The sequence below is a fragment of the Macaca fascicularis genome, chromosome Y (assembly GCF_037993035.2).
Source record: "Macaca fascicularis isolate 582-1 chromosome Y, T2T-MFA8v1.1".
NCBI lineage: Eukaryota > Metazoa > Chordata > Mammalia > Primates > Cercopithecidae > Macaca > Macaca fascicularis.
This window is the reverse complement of record NC_132903.1, coordinates 11,122,652-11,133,085: the sequence shown is the minus strand read 5'-3', so window position 1 is coordinate 11,133,085 and position 10,434 is coordinate 11,122,652.

Below are 10,434 nucleotides of genomic sequence, written 5' to 3'. Positions count from 1 at the left end.
CTTATCTCTAAAAGGAAGTGGTCACTCTGTTTCTGTGTGTGATATTCTTGGCTGGTTAATATTTTTGTGAAATATGTTCTGATGGCAGCAATGGTACCGCAGACAGGAGGGAAGCATTGGTTATGCTTAGCACACAGAAGGAAAATTTCTTCTGCTGAAGCTGGGGAAGAGGATGAAAAGCTCTTTCATGAAAGTCATTCTGCCCAAATGGAGAGTCTTCATTGTTTTTAATCCCATGGAAGATTGGAAGCTCAGCTCACCTTAATGTACCCATTACTTTAACATTTCTTTATTTTCTTTTCAATCAGGAAGTACAGATTTTTGCTCTAATACGTGTGGATTTCTGGTTCCAATTGCTGTATACCTGCTATTAGTGTTCAGTCAGTTTTCATTTTGGTCTAAAATGACTCTCTGAGATCAGGGAAGCATACTATTATTCCCTGCAGTTTGGTCTAAAAAAGAAGAAAAAGTGAACTTTTAGACAAGGCCCTAAAAATACTACCATCTACTTTTAGAGATGTTTTATGAAAATAAATTTCCTATCTAAATAATTACTGTTGAGGGTAGAAAGGACTTGGAGTTTGGAAACTGTAACAACAATGTATTCTGTCTTAGCAACCACAGTGAAGGTGACACATCTCTCTTTTTTTTTATAGGTGGCCTGACACTATAATGCATGGTATTGCTTTTTAGATCCCATTTTTTATTCATGGATACAGATTATAGTGGAACAAGGAAGTGGGAGGTATTATTTTCTTCAGATGGGGAAAAAAGATATAAAACAGGTATGCTTTTGGTGTCATTTAAAAAAATCTCTGGATGACTGGTAATAGTGTCTTAGAAGAAGGAGAAGCCAGCCTGTGTACTGAGCACAGTCTTCTGTGGGCAGGTCATATATTGAATTATTCTCCCAGTTTCATAAAGGCTGAATTCTTCAGGAATTCTTCAGGAATTCTTCATGTATTCTTCAGGGAAATTATGCCATCTTTGATTCTAGGGTGTTTAAAGACAAAATCTCAGAAAAAAATCACCTCCCCACCATTTTCCTTTGGCCAGCAGCTGCTGAAATGGGTTATGGATTGAACAAGTCAGAGAAACGTGATGAAAAACAGCCTGGGAATGCTTATTCAAATTTGAAGAGGCCTCAGGTGGAAACAAGGTAGATGTGTCCTGTGAATACCACATCCTGCAGGGGATGGAGGTGCAGTTGGAGAGCTGCATGGGGTGGGGGCTGTGAAGAAATGAAGGGGGAAGGCCTGTCTCAAGGTGGTGGCTTACAGAGATCCAGTTTTTTATGTGAAATCTCTCACTTTTTAAAAAATAGTGTGGCCTGGCGCAGTGGCTCACGCCTGTAATCGCAGCATTTTGAGAGGCCGAGGCAGGCTGATCATCTGAGGTCAGGAGTTCAAGGCTGGCCTGGCTAACATAGTGAAACCCCATCTCTACGAAAAACACGAAAAATTAGTCAGGTGTGGTGGCAGTCCCCTGTAATACCAGCTGCTCGGGAGGCTGAGACAGGAGAATCAGTTGAACCTGGGAGGCAGATGTTGCAGTGAGCTGAGATTGTGCCATTGAACTCCAGCCTGGGTGACAGAGTGAGACACCATCTCAAATATATATATAACCTATATATTAAATATATATATTAAATATATATAACCTATATATTAAATATATATATTAAATATATATAACCTATATATTGAAACCTGTTGAGTTTGTTTTTTCATTTGTATGAGTCTTCTGTCTCCTACAAGATTAGAACACTGCAAGATGCTACTCCAAATATACATATACATATATATATATATATATAAAAACTAATTACAATTTTAACAAGTGAAAATCACATGTGAGCCAAGCAATACACATGGATAGACTGAATTAGCCCCGAGCCAATCAGTTTGCAGACTGTTTCATAGCAAGTCCTGTGGAGAAGGACGGTTTGCCTTCTCTCCTCATATGAATCTGCCTGTCCACCCAAATTCACCTGCCTGTTGTCTGCCATCTTTCAAGAGGGTTTATCCATCTGGACTTGACTTTGCCTTGACTGAGCCAGAGGTAGTCGGGTCACTTACCATAGAAGTGTTCAAGGACTAAGGAAACAGGGAATAGCCCAAGAAGATTGACAAAGGATGGTCAGCATCAGCATCAGAACATTTGCTGAATACCTGCTGAGTGCAGAGTGTTGGGCCAATGTGGTGGGGAAGTCGTGAGGCATGTCCTGGCAGTATTCTAATCTCGTGGGAGACAGAAGACTCATACAAATGAAAAAAAAAAGAAAAAAAAAAAAAGAAAAAAAAAAACTTAACAGGTTTTAATCTTAAGTTGGAAAACACTTAAGACATGCCTTTGGAAGAGGAAAACATGCTCTGTTCCCAGGAGTTGGAGAGAAAAAACTGGGCCCTATGTAATGAATTCATCTGAACACATTTTCTCCCTGGGCTTCTGGGTATACTTTAAGCTTCTATGAGCAGAAAGAAGAGTGAGTGGAAAAAGCCCTCGTGTTCATGGAGTTGAGTCCTTGCTCTGCTTCAGAGTAACTGGGTAAATCACTGAGCCTGTCAGGCCTGTAGTGTCCTCTTCTATAAAAGGAACATGGGTGTCCATGGGGCACTTGTGAAGATTAGAACGGGTAGATATATGTGAAGTTCTTAGCACAATGTCTGGCATTTAGTAGGGCCTGCAAGTTGTTCTCTTCCTCCCCCTCCTCTTTGACTGCTCTTTCTGCTGCGACCATCTCTGTGCTGAGGCTCTAACTGCTCTTGAGCTTTGAGAGAGGAGGGCTGAGTGTCTCTGTAGGGACCTTCTGTGCATTCACCCCAACTAGTCACCAAAACTGAAGCCAGCATCTTCCTTTTCAGATTGCTTCCTTCTGATGCCCTTGATGAGTCAGTCATGGCACCTCCATCCTCTTAAATGTGCGGATACCTATGACCATGCCTTCTCCCTGCGTGTAGTTGCTGTCCCTTCAGCCAAGCCTGTTAAAACCCTGTGTGTAAATGCCTCAAATATAGCTAATGTAACACACGATTATTTGGTGGACTTGGTCTTGCATTTGGTGCTCCATTTATTTGTTCAGTGAATATTTAAGAGCCTACAATGTGCTGGGCATTGTGGGAGGATTAGGGAAAAACAAAAGTATGTCTAGGAGAAAGGACTAGAAGAATGCTGAGATGATGGGGGAATGCTTTTTTCTCCCTTTTGCATTTTTTTTTTGTTTGTTTGCATCGTGGTTATGTGTCTTTCATTACTACAAACAGTAACTTTGCTCCTAAGAACCTTCATGAACACATGAAGTTTCCGTGTGGTGCTTTGTCACCCTTTGCTTCACAGCTGGTCACTGAATTATTTCACTGACCTCCTTATGTGTTTGTTTCCCTGAGCTTCAGCTGCAATATCCACACTGCTTTTGTGCATTGTGCTGTCCTTGATGGAATTATCTTTTGTTTCCTGATTATAAAATAAACATACACCCATTTTAAGAGCTAGGACAACACTGGGGGATATCCCACGTGGCCTCCCTGCTACTGCCCTTATCCTCCTACAGATCCTGCTCTGCTCAGAGCTCTCCTGTGGCCCCAACCACACCAGGAGTGGCACAGCCCCTCTTGACCTCATTCTCCCACCACTTGACTTTGGTGTTCTTCTGCTTTGGCCTTGCTCTTTTGTGAACCTGCCAGGCCTCCTCTGGGCTTTTGCACTACCTATTCCTCTACGTGGAAAACCTCACCTTCTTGATCATCTTCTTATCTCCCTTCTCTCTGAAACTTTCCTTGACCACCCCTTTAAAATTTCTACCTGATCCCCAATTGCCTATGTCTTTCCCCCTTGACTTTTCTCCATAGCACTTCTTACCATGTAACCTGCTATATATGTTATCGCTATTTATTTCCTCTTTGTTGTCTGCTTTCCTCCATTAGAAGATAGAATCCCTTCCCATGAGTGCAGGGATTTTCTCTCTTTTATTCTCTGCTACTTCTTCAGTACTTAGGAGAGTGACTGACATTTAATAGATAATCAGTAAATATTCGCTTAATGAAAACTCACCAAATATTTTGTGTCCTGCTTTTTTGCGACTTAACGTTGTACAGTGAGGTATGCACCCTGTCATCCCTAAGCTTGGAATTTAATGGCTATATATTATTTAATTACTCAGTGTACCATAATTTATGTAACAGTCCCCTTTTATTAGACATTTAAGTTATTTTGGGCTTTGGGCTATTATGAATAATGTGATAAGCAAAAATCTTTGTACATATTTCTATTTCCTCAGGAATTACTGAATTGAGGGATGTGAATGTCAGCACTCTTGATAAATTGCCAAGTTGCCCTGTAGCTAGGACCTGCTTGTGTAAAACACACATCTGATTCTGCACAGCCCTTTAGGGGGTTCCCCTGGATAGATGAAGTTGAGGTTCAGGCCAGAGCTCAGATCTTTCTGTAACTTGGTCTTGCCCTTCACAGATCCTCTACCTATTGTTCTCCGGAGGATGGTGTTGAACATGGCATTGCCTGCTGCCCCTGCCCAGGACCCTCCTTTCTCTGCTTCTCTGATTCAGTGCAGGCAGCTCTTTCTGCACAGCTCCCAATGCTTACTGCTTGCCAGGACCCCACCCACCTGGAATTGTTCCTTCATGACAACCATTCTATCACAATTACTCTCTTGTGCATACCTGTAGTTTGTCAGTACTGTCCTTTTGACACTTTGATTACATCATATAATCTTATTTATGTTCCCTCAGGGAAAGTACCAAGCCTTGTTTATCTTCCTGTTTGTCTTCCTTGTTCACCTTTCTAGCTGAGATGAGCCTGTCCTGGATAGTTGCATCCTAGTAAACCTAGAACTGAATGCTGACACCTTTCCCTGGCGGTCTCTCATGTTTTTCTCCCAGGAGTTCTAATGAGATTATTCTTTATTCTCCAGAATGGAGCTGACTTTTGTTGAGTGCTACTGTGAGCCCAGTCCTGTGATAGGACATTATGTCCTGATTTCATTTTTCTGTCTTTCCTTCTTTTTGAGATGGAAACTCGCTCTGTCACCCAGGCTGGAGTGCAGTGGTGTGATCTCTGCTCACTGCAACCTCTATCTTCCGGGTTCAAGTGATTCTCCTCAGCCTCTTGAGTATCTGGGATTTGCCCTTAGGTTTATAGTGACCATAGGAGGATGATTGATTGATTCTACAAATATTTACTGAAGGTCAACCTTGAGCCAGATGCCACATCTTGGGGACACATGGGTGAACAAGACAGGAAGTGTTCCTGGGTTGCCTTAGACAGCTGGGGCTGCCATCATAAAAATACCAGAGATTGGCTTAAACAACAGATGCTTATTTTCTCATAGTTCTGGAGGCTGGAAGTTGCTACCCTGGAGATCAAGGTGCCAGTATGGTTGGGTTCTGGTCAGGGTTCTCTCGGCTTCCAGACAACAGCCTTCTCATTGTGTTCTTACATGGCAGAGATGGAGGGTGGGAACACAGGGGATGGGGGAAGACAGAGAGAGCGTCAGAGAGACAGAACAGGAGTGAGCACCAGCTCTCTTGTGTCTCATCTTGTAAGGACACTAAGCCCTCCCTTGAATTGGAAAATTGTTTTTCACTGGGTGCCAGCATTTGGTCACTGCCATCAGTAGTAATGAGGTTCGACTCTTCCCATATGTCCCTGTTTCATTGCGGGTTGTTCATTTGTAGATACAATTTGATTGTTTTCCTCCTTTTTCTTTTCTTTTTTTAAACTAGGTTTTCCTAATTCGAGACCACCACCACCTCTCTAAAAATAAACATCAAATTATCTGTCTAGGGAATATTTATTTAAATGATACTAGCTCTCCTCAAATTGTGAAAGTTTCTTGTGTCTTCTTGCCATTTTCACTTTATCTGTTTTCTAGCAGAAAAATAAAATTGCATTCAACTGACATGCTCTTCTGCTTGGAACTCAAGATATATTACAGCCCTATCTGTGTGTTCTCAGATGTGATGTAATGGTGGAAAATCCCCAACAACCTTAAATGAGACAGGTGCAGGTGATTCATCTAGTTTCAGGAAGAAATATAATAATTTACTCCTTTTACCCCATTAAAGAAACAGTCATATGCATTTGAGGTAGCTAATGCCATGTCAGCAGGACTGTGCTTTAATGGAGGTGCCATTAATAATTTACCTTAATAGTGTAATAGTTGCCATTTTTGTGACCAAAAATTTGGTTCAGATCTGCTTTATGGATGGAAAGCAGGATCAATTAATATTAAGTGATGACAGCCTCCCTGTGAAGAGAAAATGGGAAATCTTGATGTCGTCATCCACCTTATAACTAAGAAATTGCCATTCTTAATTGTGCAGAACAGAGAAACCCAGGGGGATGTAATTCATTTCTCTATAGCTTGTGATGTAAAGTGAAAGTAAAGAAAAATAACCACATGCCAGAGTGAGGACATAAACTCAACCACTGAGCTATATCTGATTTGTAGGATTTGTTGGAAATAAGCAGACAGTCTCCCCGACGATGGTGATTCTCCTTTGACCGTGGCATTGCTGCAGATGACCCAGGTTGTTTCTTTCTGATGGGGTAATAGAACCCCTCTGCCTGGACACCTTGGGTCTCAGGTCTTCTCCCAACTCATTACCTCTTCCCCTCCTATCCTTACAGTCTCTGCCTAAATGCCAGCTTCTCAGAGAGGCCTTCTTTGACCACGTTGCCCAAAACAGCCTCATTCCTTACCCATCTCAATTTCAACCTCTGCTTTCTATCTTATTTTCTTTGTGGAACTTATCATCATCTGAAATCTTACTATTCTTTATGTGGTATGTCCTCCAACCATAATGGTAAGCTCCATGAGGGCATGGTTTTGCCTTGTTCTCTTAAGTAGCTAAGTCCTTAGGGTCTCAGTGATGTCAGTGCTGAGGATGATTGTTGAGTGACTGAATGAATGAAAGATTTATGTGAAAAAGCCATAATTCGGAATAATTTCAAACTCTTGCACATGCACACCAGTTTACTGTAAAGGTATATTGATTTAAGATTCCCGTCTCCCTTCTCCATCTTGAGCCCCTACTGGCAGAACCCAGTAGAAATTGAACTGGCAAAGCAAGGATGCAGTTTGCATAGTCGTAGCCCTACCACACAGGTCAGATTTGGATCAGAGAGACAGCAACTAAATGACAAGCACAGTCCACCCTTTCAGATTCTCAGCATCCACGTATCCTCCTGCACATTTTCAACTTGGCACAACAAGAAGACAGCTGTGTTTCTACCTATGATGTGTCTATGTTTCACACAGTGCTCACACTTTTAAGGGAAGACTTAAAGTCCCATTTGGCGTGGTGTCTGGCTCTCTCTGGGTGGCATGAATTATTTTCCTGGTTCAGTCTGTAGGACATAGAAAATTTAGACAGGATTGGTGGAATGAGAGGAGGAATTAACATTGCTCCAGTATGGAAAGTGTGACTGCTGGGACTTGGCTTTTGCTTTCAGCACCTTCTGTGGCAGAGGTTTATTTATTACCTGGTAGAGTTACCTAAAGATATCAATCCTCGGTGGTTCTCTGTGTGTGTCTGTAAGGTGCTTTAGTTTTCCATTGATATTTACTCTTGTACATGGAAGAACCAAGACGTGCTCTAGAGACTCTCCAGGTACCACACATAGTTTCCCCTGCCCCTGTTGTATGTCAGCATTCCAGTTTCCCTGTGTAAATTGGGATAATTCACCCCAGTCACTAGGGTGCCTTCTTTGACTTTTGTTTCTGTGGCATTGGTAATCTAAAATGGCCAAGGAGCAATCTCAACTTCTAGTTCAGTGAAACCATTGCAGTGTCCCCGCAGGAAGCATTCCTTTCTTGGGTTTCTTGGGAACCAGCACCTCCAAATCTGCAGAATCAAAAATCATAGGACCAGTGAGCAAAACCCTAAGCATACTAGGTGTCTTGGTCTGTTTATATTGCCATAAAGGAACACTTGAAGCTGGGCAATTTATAAAGAAAAAAGGTTTATTTGGATTATGATTCCACTGGCTATACAAAAAGCATGGCATCAGCATCTGTTTCTGGTGAGGGCTTCTAGGAGCTTCCAATCATTGTGCAAGTGGAAAGAGAACTGCTGTGTCACATACTGAGAGAGGAAAGAGGTGCCATGCTCCCTTTAACAATCAGTTCTCATGTGACTCACTCATTACCTCGAAGGAGGACAAGTCTTTCCTGAGGGATCTGCCTGCTATGACCAAAACAACTTCCACTATGCCCCACCTCCAATATGGGAGATCAAATTTCAATATGGGATTTGGAGGGTAAAAATATCCAAACCATATCACTAGGTTTAAGATGAGAGAAGCCATTTTTGCTTCTACCCCTTGATGGCTAGTCCTGTGCATTCTGGCTGTGGAAGAAATATAACTGATGTGGCTTGTATTCTTTGTCCTGAAAGAGTCCAACTTGTCAATATGTCATCTCCCAACTGGCTCCACAGTGAATGCTGGGCTAACAAATGGCGCTTTTTAAAACAAAGTACGTAATTTTTGCAAATACGGTTGTGGCTAAGGCTCTTTTGACTTTAACACTGCATTGCATGTGAATCAATAGTTTAAAAATAGCATTGAAGGGGAGCCTATTCTTTGCTTCACCTGTCCTTGAGTACTTTAAAGTGGCTGTGAGACACCCATAGATATCCAGTCTGCTGTTCCCATCATCACTCATCTACATAGAGTTGGCTGCCTTCCTGGGAGTGTAGTAGTATCTTTCTCATGATCAGCCTTTATTTATCTTGGGTGAGGAGGGAAAATACCAGCAGTTTTCACTAAATAATGAGTGCCTGTGTATCAGCCCATCATGGAATATCAGTCCATTCCATGTCAGGGAATAATGCTGGAAGTGTGATTAAAAACATGGGATTTGGTGTAGCATAGATCTGGGCTGAGGCCTGCAGATCTGCTGGGAGACCCATCTCTCTCATTTGCTCTGACCTCGGAGGAGTTACTTAGGCCCTCTGGGTGTGAATTTCTTATCTGTAAAATGTGGAATATTTCCTGTAGTTGTTAGAATTGAATAAAGTCCACAGAAAAGGCATTGGTTAGGCCTCACGATAATTCTCAGTAAATGATAGCTATTTTTATTATACCAAATGCAAAGAAGAGTTAAATGTGAGTGCCAGATTTCCCCCCAAGACAGGAATGATGTAAAGAATTCCTTTGAACCTCCATTTATTCATCTGCAAAATGAGGAGGTTTGTCTAATTGATCCCTCTCCAAGGGCTGTTGTTCGTCATATTGGTGGGCAGCTGCACAATAGAACAGTGTGGAATGTGGCACAGCCTGGGTCACCAGGGCCACAGGCATTGGTCAGAGAAGTCAGTGTTCACAAGGGCAAGGGCAGCCCAGAGAGATTTTAGTGCTTCCAGGACAGGGAAGGATAGGGAAAAGTGGGAGAACTTTGGAGGGATGCTTCCTCTCTGAGGTAGTAGACAGCAGGGTGGAAGAAAGTAAAAATTCCTTGTACTGATAGAATGCATTCAATAATACAGAGTGTTTGACCACTTGCGGTGGCTCACGCCTGTAATCTTAGCACTTTGGGAGGCCAAGGCAGGTGGATTGCCTGAGCTCAGGAGTTCGAGACCAGCCTGGGCAACATGGTGAAACCCCATTTCTCCTGAAAAATACAAAAAATTAACTAGGTATGGTGGTGTGCGCCTGTAGTCCCAGCTACTTGGGAGGCTGACGCAAGAGAATTGCTTGAATGCGGGAGAGAGAGGTTGCAGGTGAGCCGAGATCATGCCACTTCACTCTAGTCACACTCTATCTTAAAAAAAAAAATAAAATAATAATAATAAGAGAATACAGAGTATTTTTGTGGACCTTACTTAATCAACTGATAGTAAGGCACTTTAAGTCTTACTGGATTTATCTGTAGGTGTGACAAGATGATCAATATGTGGGCATTTGGCACTCCGCAGCACACCCAGTGAGCTGACATAATGCAGTCTGGCCCAGTGTTGGGGTAGAGGTCGTGTACTCTGGTTAACAGTGTTGACCTAATGGTGCTGAAGGAATCAACAGGCAATTGCAGACTGAAAGTACTGTTTGTGCATGTGCGTAGATGTGTGTACACAATGGTTGTCCAAAGTCACTTCCTCACAAAATCTAAATGGGAAATGAGTGTTATCGATGAGTTCATTTATAGCCAACAGAGATTTCCTAGTATCATTTAGAAGAGAGACGAACCTTTGGGGTCACCCTACCTGTCTGACTCTGTGAAGATGAGGAAACTGAGGCCATTGATGAAGAAAGAAATCTCCCAGGGCTAGTCAACCTGGTAGTGTCAGCCCCTGGAAGAATCCAGATTTCTTGGCGACTCACCATGGGTCCACATTGTCCCATTTCCACAGCTTTCAGTCTTGTAACACTGTGTTAATCCTTTCAGCTTCAGATGTCCCTCCTGTGTAATGAAGAGAC